We start from the raw sequence: 20,499 nt of genomic DNA on the forward strand, positions 1-20,499 counted from the left end.
GTCAGAGGCATAACAAGCAGGCCAGGATCCACAGGTGGTGTGGAGCTCCTGACTCCAGTGTAAGGACAGCATGGGGCTGGGGTGGGGCTGTTTAGCTGCCAGTGAGGTGACACTGGGGCCCAGGGCAGGGCCTTTCCCTCTGGACTCAGTTCTCTTCCATTTCTTTTGGGTGAGGGAGCAGAGGAGGAGTCACAGGATTGTCTTGCATAACAGGTATGGAAGAAGCATAACCAGGACCCCTGGACTTACTGCACAGCTTTGAAAAATTATCTTTTGACTTCCTATGATAGTAAATCTTTTCTGTTTTTGTTTTTTTTTCTTTCTTTATACAATGGATTTAAACCAGGGTTGCTTTACCACTGAGCCACATCCCCAGCCCTTTTTGATTTCTACTTTGAGACAGGATCTCACTAAGTTGCTTAAGGCCTTGCTAAGTAGCTGAGGCTGGCCTTGAACTTGTGATCCTCTTGTCTCAGCCTTCTAAGCTGTGTGTGCCACTGTACCCTGCCTATCAGAGTAAATCTTACCAAGAGCTTATTTTGTGCTCAACTTCTGTGAACCAATTTCACCTGGAAAGTGGCTGACTTGTGGATGATGAAATAGAGGTAGAGGGAGGCCGTGGAGGGAACAGGGCCAGAGAGGTTGAGGAGTGTGACCCAGCTAATTAAGTGGGAGCCATATTTGGCTGCCTGTGTTCCTGCCCAGACAAAGCCCTTCCTTCCTGCCTTGAGTCCTTAGCCCTGTGTGTCCTTAGTTTGTTGAGTCCTGTGATGGGAAAGAACAGTTACTGATCCTTGACTAGGCGCTTCCTTCTTGTTACCTTGGAGGACAAGGCACAGAGCTGTGAGAATGTCCCAGGTCATGTGGCTCTCAGCAGGACTGGAACCCAGACCTGAGAGGTGCCAGCAGAGTCTAGAACCTGGAGGCATTCCCGGAGCAGGGGGAAGGTGGGCCCTGCCAGTCACACAACAGACAGAAAAGCATTGTGGGCCCCACACTGGCTGCAGTTCCAGGAGTTGTGGTGGGAAAGGAGCACCTTAGGTTGGGATGGAGGATCCCAGTTGTAGGAGACGTGTCTCAGGGAAGTCGGCCAACAGCAAGGGCATGGCAGGACTTGGCCGAGTGAGGCCAGTTTAGATGTATGGGGGACCCCAGCGCTGGAGCCCTATAGTGTCTGGGGTAAAAAAAACCCTGAGCGGGAGGGAAGACCTTGGGTTCCAGGGCATCTGGCTGGGCACCCTTGGATAAGTCATATACATGACGGACATCAGAAGGGCCGTGGACTTCCCCAGGGGAGCCTGCCAAGGGGCCTGGACAGGGTCTGCAGGTGGTAGAGGGAGAGTCTGAGGATGGAGGCTGTAGTGTGGGGATGCTTCCTGAAAGAGGCAGGGGTTTTCGGGAATGGGAATGCTCCATGGTGAGGCTGGGACCTGGGTCCTCATCTTGCCCTGCCTGGCTACTGCAGGTGGAATGCTATGGAATATGATGAGAAGCTGGCCCGGTTCCGGCAGGCTCACCTCAACCCCTTCAACAAGGAGTTGGGGCCAAGGCAGCATGAGCAGGGACCTAGTGAGGAGGCCCTGGACATTTCTTCTGAAGGTAGGTGCTGGGGGACTCTGTGGGCCCCCTGACCCTTCTCCCAGCCCACCACTGCCCTCTCCAGCATGCTGGCTTTCTCCCAGAGTGGGTTACCAAGGGCACAGTCGCTTTCTACCTGCTCTGTGGATTGCTTCTGCCTTCTTGCCAGCAGGAGCTTTTGAGGGCAGGGATTTGTGACTGGTGTGCCACTGCTGAATCCCAGGGCCTGGCACATAGTCCACGCTCAGAGGACACTTGTGGAACAAACTCAGAGCCAAGACTGGTGGGGGAAGTTAGCAGGTGGAGCATCCTGTGCAGAGGCCCCTGCTCACCTAGGGGTCAGGAGGGTATGAATCCAGGAACTGCAGAGGTGGCCTGCAGTACACACCAGAGTATGGATTTTGTGTTATAACTGTTCAGTGGCTACACCACACACACACACTTCCTTTTTTTTTAGAAATTCAGTTGCTTTTTTGGCTCTGTAGAATCAGTGCAGAGTCCATGTAGTTATACATGAAGTATCTGTTGTAGAAACTGAGATGTTTCTATAAAGCTATCTTGTGGGCCTCTTTTAGCACCATTGAATACCATTCCACCTCATCATTTTTTTAATGTTTATTTTTTGGTTTTGAGTGGACATAATATCTTTATTTCACATTTATGTGGTGCTGAGGATTGAACCCAGGCCCTTGCGCGTTCTATGCGAGTGCTGTACCACTGAGCCACAATCCCAGCCCCTATACCTCACCTTTTTGAATTAAACCAAATGGGCATGCAGAGCTGAGCAGGCCCAGCTCCCCAGGGCCTCCTTCCTGTGTCTACCTGCGTCCCACTTCCCAGCTCCAGTGTCCCCAGCTTCCTTCCTGGGGGATGAGGAGCATGAGAGAGAGCAGGCTGAGTTTTCTTTCCTACCATCCTCCATGCCCCTCCTCTCTTCCTCCAGAGACCCTGCCTGGGCTGCCCCCCCCCCCCCCGGGGAGCCTGGGTTCCACTGCTCTGAGTGCATGATGGATCTTGGCCTGTCTGAGGACCACTTCTCCAGCCCTGTGGTGAGGTTTGGGTCTGGGAGGGGAGAGGGGCTGGACCATGAGGTTTGAGGTGTGCAGTCTTCCCTCCCCAGGGAACCACCATTTTCATTGATCGTCCCCTCCTCAGCCAAGTCCCCTGGAGCTCGAATCTGAGCCTGTTTGAGAGCAGATGGAGAAAGCCTGGGTTTGGAGCTTGAGAACCGAGGGCTTCTGCCCTCCTCTAGGCTCCTGCACCAGATTCTTGGGGAGCCAGTGTGAGGATTGGTTCCCTTTGGGGTCTTCAGGGGTCTTGTAGATCTGCAGTAGAGTGAGGGTGGATGAGGAAAGCAGGAGGCCTTCCTTGCCTCCCCGCCGCCCAGCACTGAAGGGCCACTCTTGCTTGTTCTACATGAAGTTCTACAAAAGGGTTACTTTGAATGAAAAGTGAATGTGGAAGAGCTGGAATTATTTGAAAAGTTAGAAAGCCTTTAGTTTTATGCAAACTATCTCCAACTTTTATTTGAGAGAAACACAGTAAAATCAGAATGTAACTTAAAAAGATTTAGCCAGAAGTCACTCGATTTTAATTCATTTTTCATTTTGTATGTGGCCTTAAAACGTTGCCCATGCAGATACATGTTTTTTTTTAAAGAGAGAGAGAGAGAGAGAGAGAGAGAGAGAGAGAGAGAATTTTAATATTTATTTTTTAGTTTTCGGCAGACACAACATCTTTCTTTGTATGTGGTGCTGAGGATCGAACCCGGGCCGCAAGCATGCCAGGCAAGCATGCTACCATTTGAGCCACATCCCCAGCCCCAGATACATGTTTTTATCTTTATCGTAACATTTTGAATACTTCCTTTTGGCCACAGACTTTTGGAGGAGAAGGGAAGGGTGCATCTTCTCTTTGCCTGGGTCTCTTACAGCCCAGCACACCAGTGGATGAGGAAGGTTCCTGAGTGTCAGCCCAACCTGCTCAGCTCCAGGAGCTGCCTCCCTGTGGTCTGTTCTGAGTCTGGGGCTTAGCAAATCCCTGCTAGTCTGGTGGTGGTGGACACCTCCAGGCTCCTTTATTGGCCTTTGTCTGGGCTTGGCAATTGAGCCAAGTGGCCATTTCCTCTCCTTTATGACAGCAAGTATCATTCCCCCAGCTTGCCTCTAAGGGGAAGTTCTTTTGAAGTCAGTGTAACAGTCAGCCACAGTGGTGCGTACTTGTAATCCCAGTGACTTGGGAAGCTGAGACAGGAGAATTGCAAGTTTAAGGCCGATTTTCTCAGCAACTTAGTGGGACCCTGTCTCAAAAAAAAAAATACCACCACCACCAACAACAACAAACAAGCACTGGGGATATAGGACAGTGGTTAAGTGACCCTGGATTCAACCCACAGTACAAAAAAACAAATAAATAGTAAGTGAAATAGTAGAGTCAACAAAACAAAACAAAACAAAACAAAAACCCTAGTCAAATTTCTGAAAAAAAAAAAAAAAGGAAGTTAGTGTGCTTGTGTGTTGAGGAGTGGTGGTTGGGCTGGGGACTACATCAGCTTCCAGCATGTAAAACAAGCCCTGTACCACTGAGCGCCCATCCCAGCCCTTGGAAGTTGTATTTTGGAAAGCATCCTGAATTACTAGGTCTTCAGAAGTCTGTGGGTAGACTAGTCCAGTTGGGGACAGGCAGTGCAGGATGGATTCTGACTGTGCTGCTAATTCTCCTGGGCTTTGAACAAGTCCTCATCTGGGGGAAGGGCTTGAGGTCTGCTCTGTGCCTAACTGTCCATGAGGATCAGTCTGGCCTCCAAGGGAGAGTCCAAGGAGTGGCCATCTGACTGCTCCCCAACCTGGCAGGGTCTGTTCCTGGCCTCCGATGTTCAGCAACTACAGCAGGCAATTGAGGAATGCAAGCAGGTGATCCTGGAGCTGCCTGAGCAGTCGGAGAAGCAGAAGGACGCAGTGGTGAGGCTCATCCACCTGCGGCTGAAGCTCCAGGAGCTGAAGGTGGGTGCTGGCCGGCTGTGCCACAGGGGGAGCCTAGAGCCAGGGCTGTAGCAGTGGGGACAGGAGCACCAGGGTGGCCTCCAGTTCCTCCCTGGTACATCTTTTTGGGCTCTGAGGGGCTGAGATATAAAGGCATCTAGAAATGCAGAGTGAGGGATGGGCCCTTATCCCAAGTGCAGGCTTTTCCCCTCTTGGTTGCAAGGAACAGAAACCTGACCTTAAGCAGCTTAAACGAGAAGGAAAGTATTTTCTTGTTAACCAACAGATCCTCAGGAATCCTGCCCTCTTTTGTTCTGCTTTCCATGTTTGACCCCTCCTCAGTAGTCCGCAGACAGATGATGCAGACACGAGCCCAGCAACGGCAGCTGGGCTTTGCAGCAGAGGAGAGTTTCCTTTCCTTTTTCTTTTTTTTTTTTTTTTTTTTTTGGTGGTTCTGGGATGGAACTGGGGCCTCCTGCCAGTTAGGCAAGTGCTCGACCACTGAGACAGCCCCAGTCTGAAGCTCCCCTTTGTCAGTGGTTAGGGCAGAAGTCAGTCCTGGGCCCTCCTGACCTCTGATTGGCTGGTCCTGCCACATGGCCATGCCTGAAACAAGCACCGCAGTGTGCCAGCTCTGGTCAGGTGCCCCACTGAAGCAAGTGAGTGGGGCAGTACCTCTTTGAGCCACATCCTCCTCTCTAGATGAGGAGGAGGAGTTTCCTGACCAGAGAACAGAAGGAGGTAATGAATCCCAGAGTCCAAAATCCTTAGGTGTCCACTGCAGGCCAATTGTGTTCCTCGGCTTGGCTGTCATTGTGGGCCCCGCAGTGACCCACAATGTGTGTATGGTCACAGCCTCACTGATTTCCTAATGAAGACTCCACATCAGGAGACCCTGGGAAATCAGTAAGGCTGTGGCCACACACAATCCAAAAACTCAGTGATTTAAAGGAGATTGGTGTGTGATTTTCCTCATGAAAACCCCCCCAGGTGGTCCAGGGCCTGTGTGACAGGTAATGGTGTTGAAGACCCGAGTCATCCTTTTTCATGGCTCTGCCATTCCCTGGGAGAGTCCCAGAGGGCTCCACACCATGTCGCTTTGGTCTGCACCCAGCCAGCAAAGGGAGAGTAGATCATTCCTGCTCACAGGGCAGACCCAGGTGGCAAGTGGCTGACAGGGCTGCTGGGAAATGGAGTGGGTGGTCTGTGATCTGCCCCTGACTGACCGTCTTTCTATGGCTAATGGGAACTCGCACTCCTATAAGCAGTGCCTGGAGGAAATAAGTAGAGGGGCTAGAATAAAGGAAAGGAGTTGAAACCAGCTCACTGCTGGCCCTTTCCTGGCTCTCTGTCTGTAGGACCCCAATGAGGATGAGCCCAACATTAGGGTCCTTCTTGAGCACCGCTTCTACAAGGAGAAGAGCAAGAGGGTCAAGCAAACCTGCAACAAGTGCAACACCATCATCTGGGGACTCATTCAGACTTGGTACACCTGCACAGGTAGGCCAAGACTGAGACTCACTCCTACTGGATAAGCAGTCTAGGTCTCTGGGGCAGGGCAGAGAAGTCCAAAGCTCTGCTTCCAGATGTGGGTCATGTTCAGGTGAATCCTCTATAGTGTACACAGTGGACCAAGACCTATTGTGTGCTGGAGATACAAGGAACAGTTAGGGGCACAGATCCTGCCTTCACTGGCCTGCATCCAGATCCAAGCTGTCCAGTACAGTGGTCACTAACTCTACATGGCCATCAAATTTAAATAGGAATAAATCAGTGGTACTGTCTACATTGCGAGTGCTCAATAGCCACCTGAGGCTGGTGGCTGCCACACTGGACAGTATGGAGAGAACATTTCCATCACTGTAGAAGATTTTCTTGGTGGAAATATCAGATTAGTAAATGACATGGTAGTAAAGAAAAAGGGAAAGGGAATAGGATGTATGGTGGGTAGAGTGGGTACCACTTCAGGGTGCCCACGTGACATTTAAGCAAATGCTTGGAGGTCAGGGAGCAAGGCAGGGATGTACCTAGGGAGGGGTGTTCTGGTTGAGGAAGCCATGTGATGAAAGGTCCCATGGTTGAAGTCTTCAAGGAGGAGCAGAAGACAGCGACTAGAGCGTCCTGTGTGAGGAGGTGTGGTGAAGTTGGCTTGTTTGTAGAGCCATAGGTGCTTGACTGCTTTAGACACTGGCTGCTGACTTGAGCAGGGTGGGAGGAGGGGCAAAGCCGGAAGGAGAGGTGAGTAGAAGGGGGAGGGTACAAAACTCTGATGGGTACGATGGAGTGAGAGGTGGCTGAGGCCATGCCAGCTGGGGGTTTGGGTGTGCAGTGTAAAAGATAAGAGGAGTTGGCATAACTCATGGTGTCTTGGCTCAGCTGTGGATGGATGGAGTTGTGGAAAACCAGAGGGGAAACAGGACTGGGGATGGAACAGAAGAGTGAGAATTCCATTTGGAAAGCTTGGGTTTGGTGGGTGGGAATGGCAGGTTGGCCCCAGGACATGTGTGTCTCAAGTTGAGAGATAAGGCTCAGGGAACTGTGAGGATCTTTAAGGCACTTCTGGGGCAATGCCACAATAAGGTCTTGGATTGATCTGGACACTGCAGCAGAAATGTGCAGGATGCAGAGTGGTCCTGCTGAAGGTCAGCCTATGCTGCAGGACCCTCCTCTCCACTTCTAAGAGGCCTGGTTGTTCCCACCCAGGGTGTTATTACCGCTGCCACAGCAAGTGCTTGAGCCTCATCTCCAAGCCCTGCATGAGCTCCAAAGTTAGCTATCAGGCTGAGTATGAGCTGAACATCTGCCCTGAGACAGGGCTGGACAGCCAGGATTACTGCTGCACTGAGTGCCGGGTGCCCATCTCTTTGTGTGAGTGGTGGCAGGGAGAATAGGGTGAGGGAGCTGTTCCAGCATGGGTAGTGGAAGGATTAAGTGAGAGTCTGGGGGTCAGTCCCTGCTCCCTGTCTTTGGGAAGTGACTGACAATTGCATTTCTGACTAAAAGCAAGCTGAGGTTCTAGCTATTTCCTGACTTGCCCACATCTCTACCTGGCTGGGACCAAAGCTCAGCTCTGTGGCCCTCTGTCACAGGAAGCCCACCCAGGCAGGGACCAGAAGAACCACAGGCTAGCCATACAGAGTGGGTGTTTTGAGACTTATCAGCATTCATTCATGGGGTCCCACAAGCGGTCCTAGAGTGGGATCCTCCTGCCCTGTTTAAATTGTGATCAAACTGAGGGCATAAGCCCCTCAGCCTCATGGCTTAGGGATGGTAGGTCTGGTCTGGAGGGTGGGATCACTGACCCTGCTTTCCATTTTCTGTGGGCTGTGGGCTGGTGAGGCAGGCCGCGGCTGCCAGTGACCTTGAATGGCTGATCCCCACAGGGGGCGTGCCCAGCGAGGCCCATCAGTGCAACTACACAGGCCAGTACTACTGCAGCCACTGCCACTGGAATGACCTGGCCGTCATCCCTGCACGAGTGGTGCACAACTGGGACTTTGAGCCCCGCAAGGTAGGGGTTGGGGACAGGGAAGAGGGCCTGGGGAGGGAGAGCCAAATGGCAGGCAAGCGGTGGGTGTGTCCCATGGCCAGCAGGCACGTGTGGGCGGGATTTGGCTCCCTGGGCTGGCATGGTCACTCCAGGACCCCGCAGGTTTCTCGTTGCAGCCTGCGCTACCTGGCGCTGATGGTGTCCCAGCCAGTGCTCCGACTCTGGGAGATGAACCCTCTGCTCTTCAACTACGTGGAGGAGCTGGTGGAGATCCGGGTGAGGCTAGGGGTGGGCAGGATGCTGTATCTGATGGATTCAGTTTTCTAGCAGTGGAGGGCCACAAAAGGTGTGCGCAGAGGAGAGGTACTGCTTAGGTTCAACTGGCCCGCTTGGCTGCCCTGCAGATTGACAGTGCTGACACTGTCCTGGAGCAATCTGATGCAGGCACGGAGGCAATTTTTAAATTTCTAGTAGTCTTATTATATTTTATGTAACCCAGTGTATCCAAAAGGTGATTTAAATGTGCAATCAATATGTAAAATTATTGATCTATTGTACCCTTTGTGTGTGCCACATCTGAGAATGCCAGTGTGTGTTGTATACTTAGTACAGACCAGCTACGTTCACCTGCTCTGTGCCACGAGGGAGAGCTGGGACTGAGGGCAGACTGAGGCTCTGTCCAGGTAGGAGGTGCCACATTGCCTCAGGCAAGGTGGGGGAAAGGGTTAGTTCCCATGTCACCTGGGAGAGGACCAACAGAGCAGGTTGAGTCGCCAACGCCACAGGGCTGATGAGAGATGTGGGATCCAATTGGAATCTCAGTTCAGTGCTTGATGTGGACCAGTATTGCCCTGATGGGTGCATTGCAGGCCTCGGGAGCTGGGATAAGCAGAGTGGCTGGGGGATTCTGTGGGCAACAGTAAATGAACCTCAAGATCCTGACGTGAGTGTGGCTGGAACTCTCGGATCTGGGACCATCCTGGGGAAACTGAGGGTACCTCCCCATTCCCTGCTCATCTTGTTGCCACGCAGACTGTAAACCGAGGCCACCTAGTGGACATGACCCCATCAAACCAGCACAGGGCCAGTCCCTTTGCCTTGCTGACGAGATCATGGTGAGGGGCCATGACCACCTTTCTGGATCTGTGTGCCCCTAACTGTGTCCTATATGCCTCCCCTCTGCCCTAGCTGAGGAGTTAACCTGCTCCCTTGTCCATAGAAGCTGCACCAGGACATTCTGCTCATGAAGCCATACTTCATCACTTGCAAGGAGGCCATGGAAGCTCGTCTGCTACTGCAGGTCAGACTCTCAGAGGGACTGGCCCCAAAGAGCCAGGGTGATGGAATCACCTCACACTCAGAACTTTTCAGATAACTTGGTAGTTGTGTATGTTTAGCTTGTAGCAGTCTGGGCCTCCCAAACTGTGCCAGAACACCAGGTTGATAATAAGCCATCAGGGAGTCTACCCACAGAAGTGTTCTTTGATTATTTCAGTTTTGGAAACAGATGAGTAAGATGTCCTTCAACCTTCATGTGAGTCTCCATGGGGGTGAACCTGGCCCAGCTTCCTCCCACAGGAGAAACACAAGTTGTCTTTTTTTTAAATATCTTTAATTTTTATTTATACATTTTTATGTGGTACTTAGGATTGAACCCAGTGCCTCACACATGCTAGGTGAGCACTCTACCAGTGAGCCACAACACCAGCCCAGGAGGAACCCAAGTTTTATTTTATTTTTTCATTTACTTTTTAGTTGTAGATGAACACAATATCTTTATTTTATTTTATATGGTGCTGAGGATCGAACCCAGGGCCTCACACATGCTAGGCGAGCGCTCTACCGCTGAGTCACAACCCCATCCCAAACACAAGTTTTAAAACTCACCTGTATGGGGCTGGGGATGTGGCTCATGCGGTAGTATGCTCGCCTGGCCTGCGTGAGGCTGGGGTTCGATCCTCAGCACCACATACAAACAAAGATGTTGTGTCCACCGAAAACTAAATAAATAAATATTTTAAAAAAAAACCCAAAACTAAAAACTCACCTGTTTAGGGTTGTGCCTGTGGCTCAGTGGTAGAAGGCTTGCTTAGCATTTGTGAGGCCCTAAGTTCCATCCTCAGCACCACATAAACATAAATGAATAAAACAAAGGTCTTGTGTTCAACTGCAACCAAGAGAAATATTTAGAATAAACCACCTGTTTATTCTTCAATCAACATTCACGACTCTGGTCTGGATTCTGAAAACAGTGAATAGGACAAGCAGGAGAGTTCTGTACCCTTGGAGAGTGGCCATCAGTCAGTAATTCAAGAAAAATGAGTGTATGTCAGAGATAGGCACAGTGGACAAGAGAAAGCAGGGAAGGGGACAGGGAGTGTGGGGCAGGTGCCAAGCAGGGGAACTGGGACCAGGAAGAGGGACAGCCAGAATTGGGTTAGGGTAAGAGGTAATGAGAAACAATGTGTAGCTTTAATTTGTATTTCTCTAATTACAAGTATGATTGAACTTCTTTTCATATTTCAGAATCTAATTTATTTATGAATTGTCTTTTTTTTTTATGTGGTGCTGAAGTACCTCACACATGCCAGGCAAGCGCACTACTACTTGGGCCATATCTCCAGCCCCATGAATTGTGTTTTGTCCAATTTTCTATTGGATTTTTAGTATTTTCCCTCTCAATTTTTAAGAATTCTTTGCAAGTTAGGGATTTAGCCCATTTATTGTGAAATATCTTGCAAATATTTTCTTTCAGTTTCTCAATACCTTTTGACCTTGTTTGCATTCCCATGGAAATGTTTTATTTTGATTATACTTTTATATGGCCAAAATTGATTAATATTTTGTTTCACTTAATCTGGGCTTCATGTCATTGAAAAATTTTCCCTATACCTAGGTTAAAAGGCATCCACTTCTGGGAGTAGTGGTGTGTGCTTCAAGTTCTAGGCTCAGCAGACTGAGGCAGGAGGGTCATTTGAGCCCAGAAGTTCAGCACCAGTTGGGTAACAGCTAGACCCCGTTTCTAAAAAAGAAGAGAAATTCACTCATGTACACTTGCATGGTTTCACATTTCTCTTCAGATTCCTGGTATGGTTTGAGCATATTTTGTGAGGTATAGATCTAATTTTATGTTCCTCCAAACGGTCAACCAGTTATCTTGAACTATCTTTTGCAAAATCTATCTGCATCCATGTCTGAACTCTCTGTTCCCATCCATAAGCCTGACTTTCACACTGCTTTAATTATGGGGCCTTGATCTTGTGCTCTAATGTCTGAAAAGGCTAGTCTCCTCTTTGCAAGTTTTCTTTTTTTCCTGATGTAAATAAAAAAAATGTTTTCACAGATGTAAATACAGTTTTAATGACAAAATCTGATACTTCAAATTGTGAAATAGGAAATACCTTTCTGAGTTGGAGCTCAGTGTTAGAGCATTTGCCTAGCATGTGAGAGGTCTTGGGTTGAGCCTCAGCACCACATAAAAATAAAACAAAAATACTGTGTCCGTCTACATCTAGGGAAAAAAAAAAGGAAATACCAGCAGAAAGTTTATGCATATTAAACATCTGGAAGCCCAGAGGTCTATTTGGATCTCAACACTGAAGTATATTTGTGCTTTTGGCTTTTATTTTGATAAAAAACCTGCTGGTTCTCAAATAATTCCTGGTAGAAACTAATTGTGCCATTGATTATTCTTGACACTTTCAATTTTCACTTATCATTAGAGCTGTTACTGGTAAGGACCTGCAAGTCAGCTTCAAAATGTGAAAAGGCTGCAGACAATTCTGTGGTCAGCTGATGTAGGGAGGACCCACTTCCTGTCCTGCTGCCTGCTCCAGTTCCAGCTGCATCACTTCCTCATTTGAAAGATCTTCTTCATGGATCACAGTAACTGGTTCATGTCAGTCTCTACCATCTCTTCCAGGGCTACATTCTTGGCAAGTGTCACAATGTTTTATTGAAGTTGTGCAATTGTATCTGTTTGAGAAAAACTCTGGGAATGAACACACTCTAGTCAAATATCCCCCACACTGTTCATCATTGCTAGCTTGATGTTCTCCCAAGATACAATATTATCTACAGCATCCATTATGTCATTTCTCCAAAACTCTCTGATCACAGCCTATCCTTGCCATCTGCTGCTTCTCGGGTGTACTCAAAAGTCCTTCTCAGGTAATGAGCTTTGAAGCTGAGGCTACACCTTGACCCATGGGCTAGACTGAGTCAGCTATACTGTCTTGAAGATCTTCTATTCTTACATTATCAGAAAGATCACTCAAATTTACTGGGTGGTATGACACATTGTCTAGAATGAGCAATGCTTTCTTGGTGAGCTTATTCTGGGCACAGTAGTTTTCAATAGCAGGCCAAAAAATGCATGTAAACCATTCAAGATGTTCCTGGTAGCCCAAGACTTTTTGTTTGATTGCCAGATTATAGGCAAATTGGGCTTTGAGTACCCCTTCAGAGCCTTAGGAGTTTCTGAGTGTCACACCAGCAAGGACTTCAACTGTCCCCAGCTGCATTTCCACTAAGCAGTGCTGAGGGCCATTACCAAGTAGGTATTGACACATCATAATCCTTGCCAGTGTACCCCATGTTAAATGGACTTGCCTTGGAAATTTGCTGCGACCTTGCTTGTGTGTTTGAGAAAGATGACCCTGCTCAAGGTGATCGAGGGTGGATCCAGGTTTAAGGAAGTATCCTGCAGGTTTGAGGAAGTATCCCGGTCCTTGGGTTTAGGGTGTTCCCGGTTTAAGGCGTTTCCCGTTTTAAGAATATGGGTTTTAGGGAAGTTGAGGTTGAAGATTATTGCTGCTGGGATTAGGGTGTTCCTGCTGCTTGTTACCTTTGAGTTCTCGTGAGATTCAAATGGGATTTGGAAAAAGCCTCATGGAGTAGGTGAAGTGTGCAGGAGATTTAGACTGCTCCTGAACGTGTGTGGAGGCTGGTGTGAGATCGGGAATAAAGAATTGCTGTTTGAACCTACAAAGCTGTGTGGTGGCTCGTGATTCTGTGCCAAGCCGAGACATTGGCACTTGGCTTCTGGCAAAGCAGTAGCATCCATCTAGACCCAGGGTCAGCTTTCTCACATTGAAATAAACGTTCTTTCAGACATTCTCTTCCAATATAGGCCTTTGTTATCTACATCAAAAACCTGCTGGAGTTGTATTCACTTTTGATGGTGTTTTCCAGCACATATGGATATATGTCTCAGTTGTTGCTAGGAGGTGCACTCTTCCTCTGGAAGTGGGGTGGACAGTGGCACTCTTTGAATCTCACAAACCATGCTTTACTCACTCTAGTTATAGAGTTCCCACCTTGTTGATGCTGTAACACATGAAACAAACTCAGCCTTCTTCTGAATGATGGTGACATTCCAGCTCATTTTGCTGGCTCTGTTCTTCCAGCCACATCATCAACAAACATTCCATGCTCTATTATGGCATTTTGTCTGGGGGTTGCATTGGGGTGGTATACCGCGGATTGAATTCAGGGGCACTCCACCACTGAGACATAGTCTGAGCCCTATTTTGGATTATTATTAGAGACAGGGTTTTGTGGGAGGCCATCATGGCACGTGATTTGAGTTACCTCCCTGGCTGGATGAGAGGCGCTTAGACACAGCTGTGTCAGAGCTATTCCCAATCGTTTTCCAGGTCTGAGGGCTTGCCTGTGCATAGGCGTGCCTGGCCACTTCCGTGAAGACCCAATCCTCACCCCTGACCTTGGGATGCTGCCCCCCTTAAGCTTCATTGGATGGGATTTTCCCTTGAATTTTTTGTTCCCCAATAAAAGTCCAGTCCCTGGCATGTTCTCTCCCTCCTGTAAACCTGGATACCGCATTAGGTGGCTGGAGGCAGGAGCTAGGAGACGCTGTCCTGGAGCTGGTATTAAAAGTAATAGGATGGGCTGGGGATGTGGTTCAAGCGGTAGCGCGCTCACCTGGCATGCATGCAGCCCGGGTTCCATCCTTAGCACCACGTACAAAAGATGTTGTGTCTGCAAAAAAAAAAAAAAAAAGTAATAGGAGTCTTGTCTCTTTAATCTAAAACTCCCTAGCATTTACTCATAAATCAAACCTTCTTTCATGAAGCGAGCGCTGGTCGTGTGGCAGAGGGTCTCACTGAATTGCTTAGCGCTTCACCCATTGATGAGGCTGTCTTTGATCTTGCGATCCTCCTGCCTCAGCGTCCCCAGCCGCTGGGATTACAGGCGGCACCACCACTCTGGCTCCATTGACTATTGACTTCTTATTATCTCCGATGGCCGCCATTGTAGAGACAGCAAAAGTCTCGCCATCATAGAGACTTCCGCGTTTTGGCTGCAAGTTATTAACACTTCTAATCTGATGTCGAGGGTAACTGCTCTCTGCTCCCTTTGGTATTAGGGATGACAGACTCATCCAGGGGCCTTTTCCTAAACCCTTGGGCTTCCAACATGTAATGGAAGCACACTGGTTTCAGGTGCTTTTAGAAAGGCTCTGGTTGCCTGACACGCCTTTACAGAACCCTGGAAAGGGAAAAGGAGGCTGCTAGGAGGGACAGGGTTATGCCCCCGGAGACGCGGTCCAGAGGCCGCCCAGACCCAGGCTGGCTTGTCCTTGGTGCCGAGCACTCGCATGGGGCCCTCTGATGTCAGTCCGAATGCCTGGCTGCACAGCGGCGGGCACCCAGGAATGGCACAACCACCACTTAACCACCGTGCGGCCCCACGGACACCGGAGCCGGTCCTCCTCTCTGGAGGTGCATCGCCGTTGAACAGTGGCCCAGCGGCAGTCAGGCATGGGCGAGGCGGCCTGAGGGGTGTCCGCTCTGGGCGCCGATTCCCGCGGAGGATCCCGGAAAAGGGTGTCTGGGCGGTGCCTGGTCTGCCCTCAGCGCCCGGGCCAACTCGGATGCAGGGCAGCGTGGAATGGCGCTGCGGTCCAAACCCTTAACAGTCAGGCGATGGTGCGGACGCCTGCGAGAGGCGGGCCCTGTTGCGCACTGGGGCCTCGTGCGGTGGCGCGCCCAGACCCGTCTGCGTCTGCACTGCGCATGCGCGAGCCCGGCAGTGCCTGGGGACTGGGGGCGGCGCCGCACAATGACCTGTCTGCGTCGGCATGTGCCCTGGCGGCGCGAGGTCGCAGGTGGGCGATTTTGCACCGGTTGGCGGCGGTGGCTGGCAGTCGGCCGGTGACCGGGCTGCTTTCGATGCTGTGGTGATGCTGCGCCACGGCTGGGGCCCTCAGCACCGCCCAGCAGGTGAGCAGGCCGGCGCTGCGGTCCGGCGGCAGGCCGGGGCGGAGGGGCCAAGATTATAAATTACCAATTTAAGGTAAATGTCAGAGGCAGCATAGAAAAACACTCTATTTACCACAGATGGAGGGCCAATTAAAGCAGATCAAGTTAGGACTCAGGTGCTCCATAAAGGGTTAATTTGGTGCATAGCAAGTCTCCCATGCCAAGATCAAGTTCCTGATCAGAAAGGAAGAGTGTTGTTAAGCTTGGGATGGGAATATATGGGTCAATATACTTGAAAACCTTGACTTCTCCACCTGACTCCCCTAGGTCTGCAAGAGTGACCCACTCCTCCAAGTTAAAGACTAGTGCTCAGTCTGGCTTGAGAATAATGTAGAGATCTCTTGCCATGTTAAACTCTGCTCGTTAAATATACACACACCTCTCTTCTACAACCAGGGTAAAATCACAGCATAATCTGGATGTGAAGAAGTAGGACTGATGAGGAAGGAATGTGACACTGTGACTTAGAAATCACTGAGCTTAGAAAAACTATACAGGCAGAAGCTAGGAGAGTGTGGATAGAATTGAACCCTAAGGGTTCTAAGGTTGTAAAATGAAAGAGTTGGGGCAAAACTGAAAGCTATATATAGAAGAGGTGATTTAATATTTCATCAAGACCCTGGAGGAGAATACTAACAAACAGAATCTTAGGAAAATCAATAGCTCACAGATAAAGTGGAACTATTTAGACTGTCATGCAAGATGTTGGCAGGAAATACCAAAAGGTTCAGAGATAAGAGCCTATCAGAATAGTTATATTATCTAAGGTTGGAAACTATGGGTCAATGTATTCTATGAATGGTCCAAAAGATGCTCCATATACTAATACACTAAAAAATTCACTAGTAAATGGCTGATCAGAATAATTGAGGGAATTAGAAGTGGCTATTGTCAGTATGCCAGGACTTATAGCAGAAGAGGATATTACAGAACAAGCTCCCTGTAACAATCGGGGACCCAAAAAGAACATTAGCCAATGGTGGTCATTAACTATCTGAAGCAAGGTCATGTAATTATTGTCAAGTTTATAGTGGAAGCTAGAGACCATGAAAAATGTGTAGACCTATGAAGATAATTAATACATCATAATGTTATTAGGCATAGATAGATGGATAGTCAGAAAGAGTGTTGCTTAATGCATAAGAACAAAACAAATTAAGGACAGTTAAACAGGTGACTGAGGGCAACTGTCTCAATAAAAGCTCTATTTTTCAGATCTGAACTATTTTTCAGATCAAGTTTGCAGATCTGCGTTTTCAAGATAGAATTTATTGATTAAAGAAAGAAAAGAAAGACAAAATCCCAATTAAATATTTTTATATGGATACAGGGTCCCTTTGAGTTTCTTAGGGCCTCATTAAGTTGCTGATGCAAAACAATGAAAAAAAAATGCGTAGAGTGGTATTGGCCAAATTATATTGTTATAGTATGTGCATGTACAAATATTTAACAACAAATTGTACCACATGTACAACCATAATGCACCAATAAAAAATGTGGATAAGATAAAGTGATAATTCCAAAAGGAAATGAAGAAAAAGGAATGTGTGTGAGAATAAGAAAGAATGAATTGGATATAACTTTCCTGTGTTCATATATGAACACACGACCACTGTTAACTCCACATCATATACAACCACAGAATGGGAAATTATTTTCCATGTATGTATACTATGTCAAAATACATTCTGCTGTCATGTATACTGAAATGAACAAATAAAAAATTTTAAATAGTAATAATCCATCTGCTTAAAAAAAAAGAAAAAGAAAAAAGACATTGGCTATAGTGCAGGATGCCTTGCTATTTGAATCAACAAAAACCTAATGGTACTGTAACACAGGGTGTGGATGTCAATGAGTTCTTTGAATTATGGATTTGAAGAATAAAATCCACAGACACAAAAGTGAGAGCAGTAACGGGATTTATTAGAGTAATAGAAAGAAAGCAGAATTCCTGAAGAGGGTTCCAAGAGAGGGACATCCAGATTGTCTAGGGGAGTTTATGGAACTGCAGGCTTAAGAAAGTCAGCCCCCTGACCGATCCTGGGCAAGGCACTCAGTGTCCACAAGTATTCACACACCTGTTAATCCAATAAAAATATTGATCGGGCATTTCTCCTTTTTTTGAAGAGGCCATGGACTCCAAGTCACATATGTCCTGAATTTCTATGGAATCCAAGTCACATAGGTCCTGATATTAAAATAGTCTTTTTTGTAAGTTTCTCAGCAAAGAGCTGCAGCTGCTGTTTGTGCTCTGATGCCCAGGAAGTTACCCAGGCACCCATTTCCTTATCTGTGCAGCCTCATCTCTTCCTTGTAACTTCAATACTCAAAGTATGATAAGTTCCAATAGGAGCTATAGAGAAAGGTTATGCATGTTGTCTGTAGTGGAGAAATAAGCAACAATTTTTAAAAATAATATTTGGTATGCCACATGACCTCGAAGAGATGAAGGGTCTATCCATTGGACAATAAGTAACCATCATAAGATCAGACAGAACCATGGAACTTTATTGTTAGAAGCGATATATCCAGGATGGCATGAATGGAATCAGTTCTATAAAAATGGATGACAGAGGCCCCTAAGTCATAGATCACCAAGGTTTTGGTATATCCCCCTCAGCAAAATTATGCTAAAATGGGGGCTTCCTTATGTCTGGCTGAAGAACAAAGAAAAAGGATAAGTTTGGTTCACGAACATATAGATTTCATTCACTACATGGTACAAGCCAATAGATAAATAAATAACTATTCTGCTGTCCATCTTCACTCAGGGCAGTATTAAAAGACAACAGAAAAGATACATCTTTTATTAGGCATAAATTCACACAGGGCAATTAATTTTTCACCTTGAATGGCAAGAGAAATATCTCCTGGTAATAACATACACATACTTAGTACTAAGTACTTGGTCAAGAGTCTAAAAGATTAGATATGGGAAATGAGGTCTAGGAAAGAGACATGTAGATGAATTTGTAGACCCACACACAAAGTGTGATCTTCAGGTCACGTGCTAACATTGAAAAGAGAGCATCCACTATTGAAGAGGCATTGAATCTCCAAACAGGCAGTTAACATCAGTCATTAAGTCCTGCTAAGTGATAGTTGCAGCTAAACTCAACTTATACAGGGATCTGACTGGTTTGTTCCATACCCTGTCAGACAGAGGAAAGAAATCATCCAAAGAAATACATACTTTGGTCTTCATCATCCTTTTGTTCATAAGATCTGGAATAGAATAAATAATTATAACACAATCAATGAAGCAGAAATGTGAAAAATATTAGTTTAAAATCTAGCTTGCAGAAGCACTCCTACAGATGACCCAGACCTATTTATTGGAATTAGCAAATACTTTAAAATAATAATTATAATTGTGGTTAGGCATCCATAAGTAAAGATGAATATAATTATTAAAATGATGAACTGTTTAAGAAGAGAAATTGAACCTCGAAAAGAACCAAATGGAAAGACTATAACTAAAAAATGCAGTATCTGAAATTATAAAATTCACTGAATAAGCTCAATAGCAAATTGAACAGCAAAAGAAATAAAAAATGAATAAAGAGGCAGGTTAATAAAAATCACCTCAACGGAAACATGGAATAAAAATGGGGTAAAAAATGAATGCCCTGTGAATTAATATTAAGTGAGCATTATGAAAGTCTTGGAAAGGAGAGGGATTTTGGAATTCAGAAGTATATTTTAAAATTGCTTAAAATATAAGATTTTAATTAGAAAACCCTCACAATACGCAAATTTAAAACTGAAATAAACCCAGTGAGGAAAAAACTTAAAAGTATATGTAGTATCTAGACATTAATTTGCAAAAAAAGTAAACATATTTGAAAATAATAAAAATAGATTTTAAAATATCTTAAAAGAAGCCAGAGAAAAAGGAAAAAATGAAGAAAAGACTAAAAAAACCCATAATAACCCTATAATGTCTAGGCAATCACAGATGTAAATAATGACTAATTACTCACCAGAAATCATGCAAGCTGGACAACAAAACCACATGAAAAGTTGAAATGAAGCAAAACAAATGAAAACAAAAAGTCAATCTACAATTCTATATGCAGTGAAAATATTCTTCAAAATTAAAGGTGAAGTAAAAACTAAATAAGATCATGCAAGGTAAAGTGCCCAATTTACAACAGCCTTTATAAATAAAGACTGTGATCTCTTAATGCCCTTAAGTGACTCCCACATAATGAGTACTTGATAAAGATTGACTGAATTAAATAGTATCATTACATTGACATTTTCAATGTCTGTGTTGTTGGACTAAAAGTTTCTTACCTCTTTATCAGAAAGGGATGAAGTAAAATAAGGACAATTTCATATGAACAAATATTGAAGAAATTAATCTGTGGCAAACCTACCCTAAAAATAATTCTTAATTTCCCTTAAAATAGTTTGATGATATACAGCAAGAATGGTATTAAGGTTTTGCAGGGTTTGTCATGCTTAAAAATAGAACAAAGGATAGGAGGGGTAAATATATGTAGACACTGAAAATTTTCTTTATAAGTGAAGAGCCATAATATTATTCCAAGTTAGACTATAACAATTTAGAAAATGCACATTTTATTCACTAGAGCAAACACATAAAAATAGAATGAAAGTAAAACAAAGAGAAATACTCAAAATGGCAATAGAGAAAATTAAATGGAACTCTGGGAAACAATAACAAAAAAAAGTAGGAAGGGAGAACAAAGAATGGATTGAGAAAAATGAAAGAATAGCAGGATGGTAGGCTGAAGTACAACCAAATCAATAACTGCAGTGAATATAAACAGACTGAAAGCACTAGCTGTGCTTTGTTCTGATCTTACCCATCATCCCCATTTCTACTCTGTTGCTACATTCATTCAGCTTCTCCATATCTCTCATTTTAATGGTTGAGAATTATCATCTGGCCTCAACTACCTCACCTACCACAGCAATACCAGATAAGTTTTACTAAAATCCAAACCTTGCTAGCCAATCCCTAAAAAACAAATGCCAAATGTCTTCTTTGATATAAAGAGGGCAACTAAGAACAGAGCAGGGAGGAAGAGCATGAGAAGAAGATTAACATTAAACAGGGATGAGAGGGGGGAGGGAAAGGGAGAGAGAAGAAAAATTGCATGGAAATGGAAGGAGACCCTCATTGTTACACAAA

The 20,499-nt window shown here is 46.1% G+C and overlaps 2 pseudogenes across 1 annotated transcript; both read left to right on the forward strand.

The window, feature by feature from the left end:
* Positions 1-1,472: 1,472 nt before the first annotated feature.
* On the forward strand, positions 1,473-12,933 carry LOC144255871 (differentially expressed in FDCP 8 homolog; annotated as a pseudogene). Its single transcript, XR_013343970.1, has 9 exons — positions 1,473-1,599; positions 2,522-2,627; positions 4,431-4,580; positions 5,918-6,059; positions 7,263-7,427; positions 7,943-8,070; positions 8,212-8,325; positions 9,269-9,349; positions 11,772-12,933. The product of XR_013343970.1 is annotated as a differentially expressed in FDCP 8 homolog (transcript).
* A 2,218-nt stretch (positions 12,934-15,151) lies between these two features.
* The window catches only part of LOC113178057 (myelin protein zero-like protein 1), a 41,224-nt pseudogene continuing 35,876 nt past the window's right edge, over positions 15,152-20,499 (forward strand).

Source organism: Urocitellus parryii, chromosome 7 (genome assembly GCF_045843805.1).
Source record: "Urocitellus parryii isolate mUroPar1 chromosome 7, mUroPar1.hap1, whole genome shotgun sequence".
Lineage (NCBI taxonomy): Eukaryota > Metazoa > Chordata > Mammalia > Rodentia > Sciuridae > Urocitellus > Urocitellus parryii.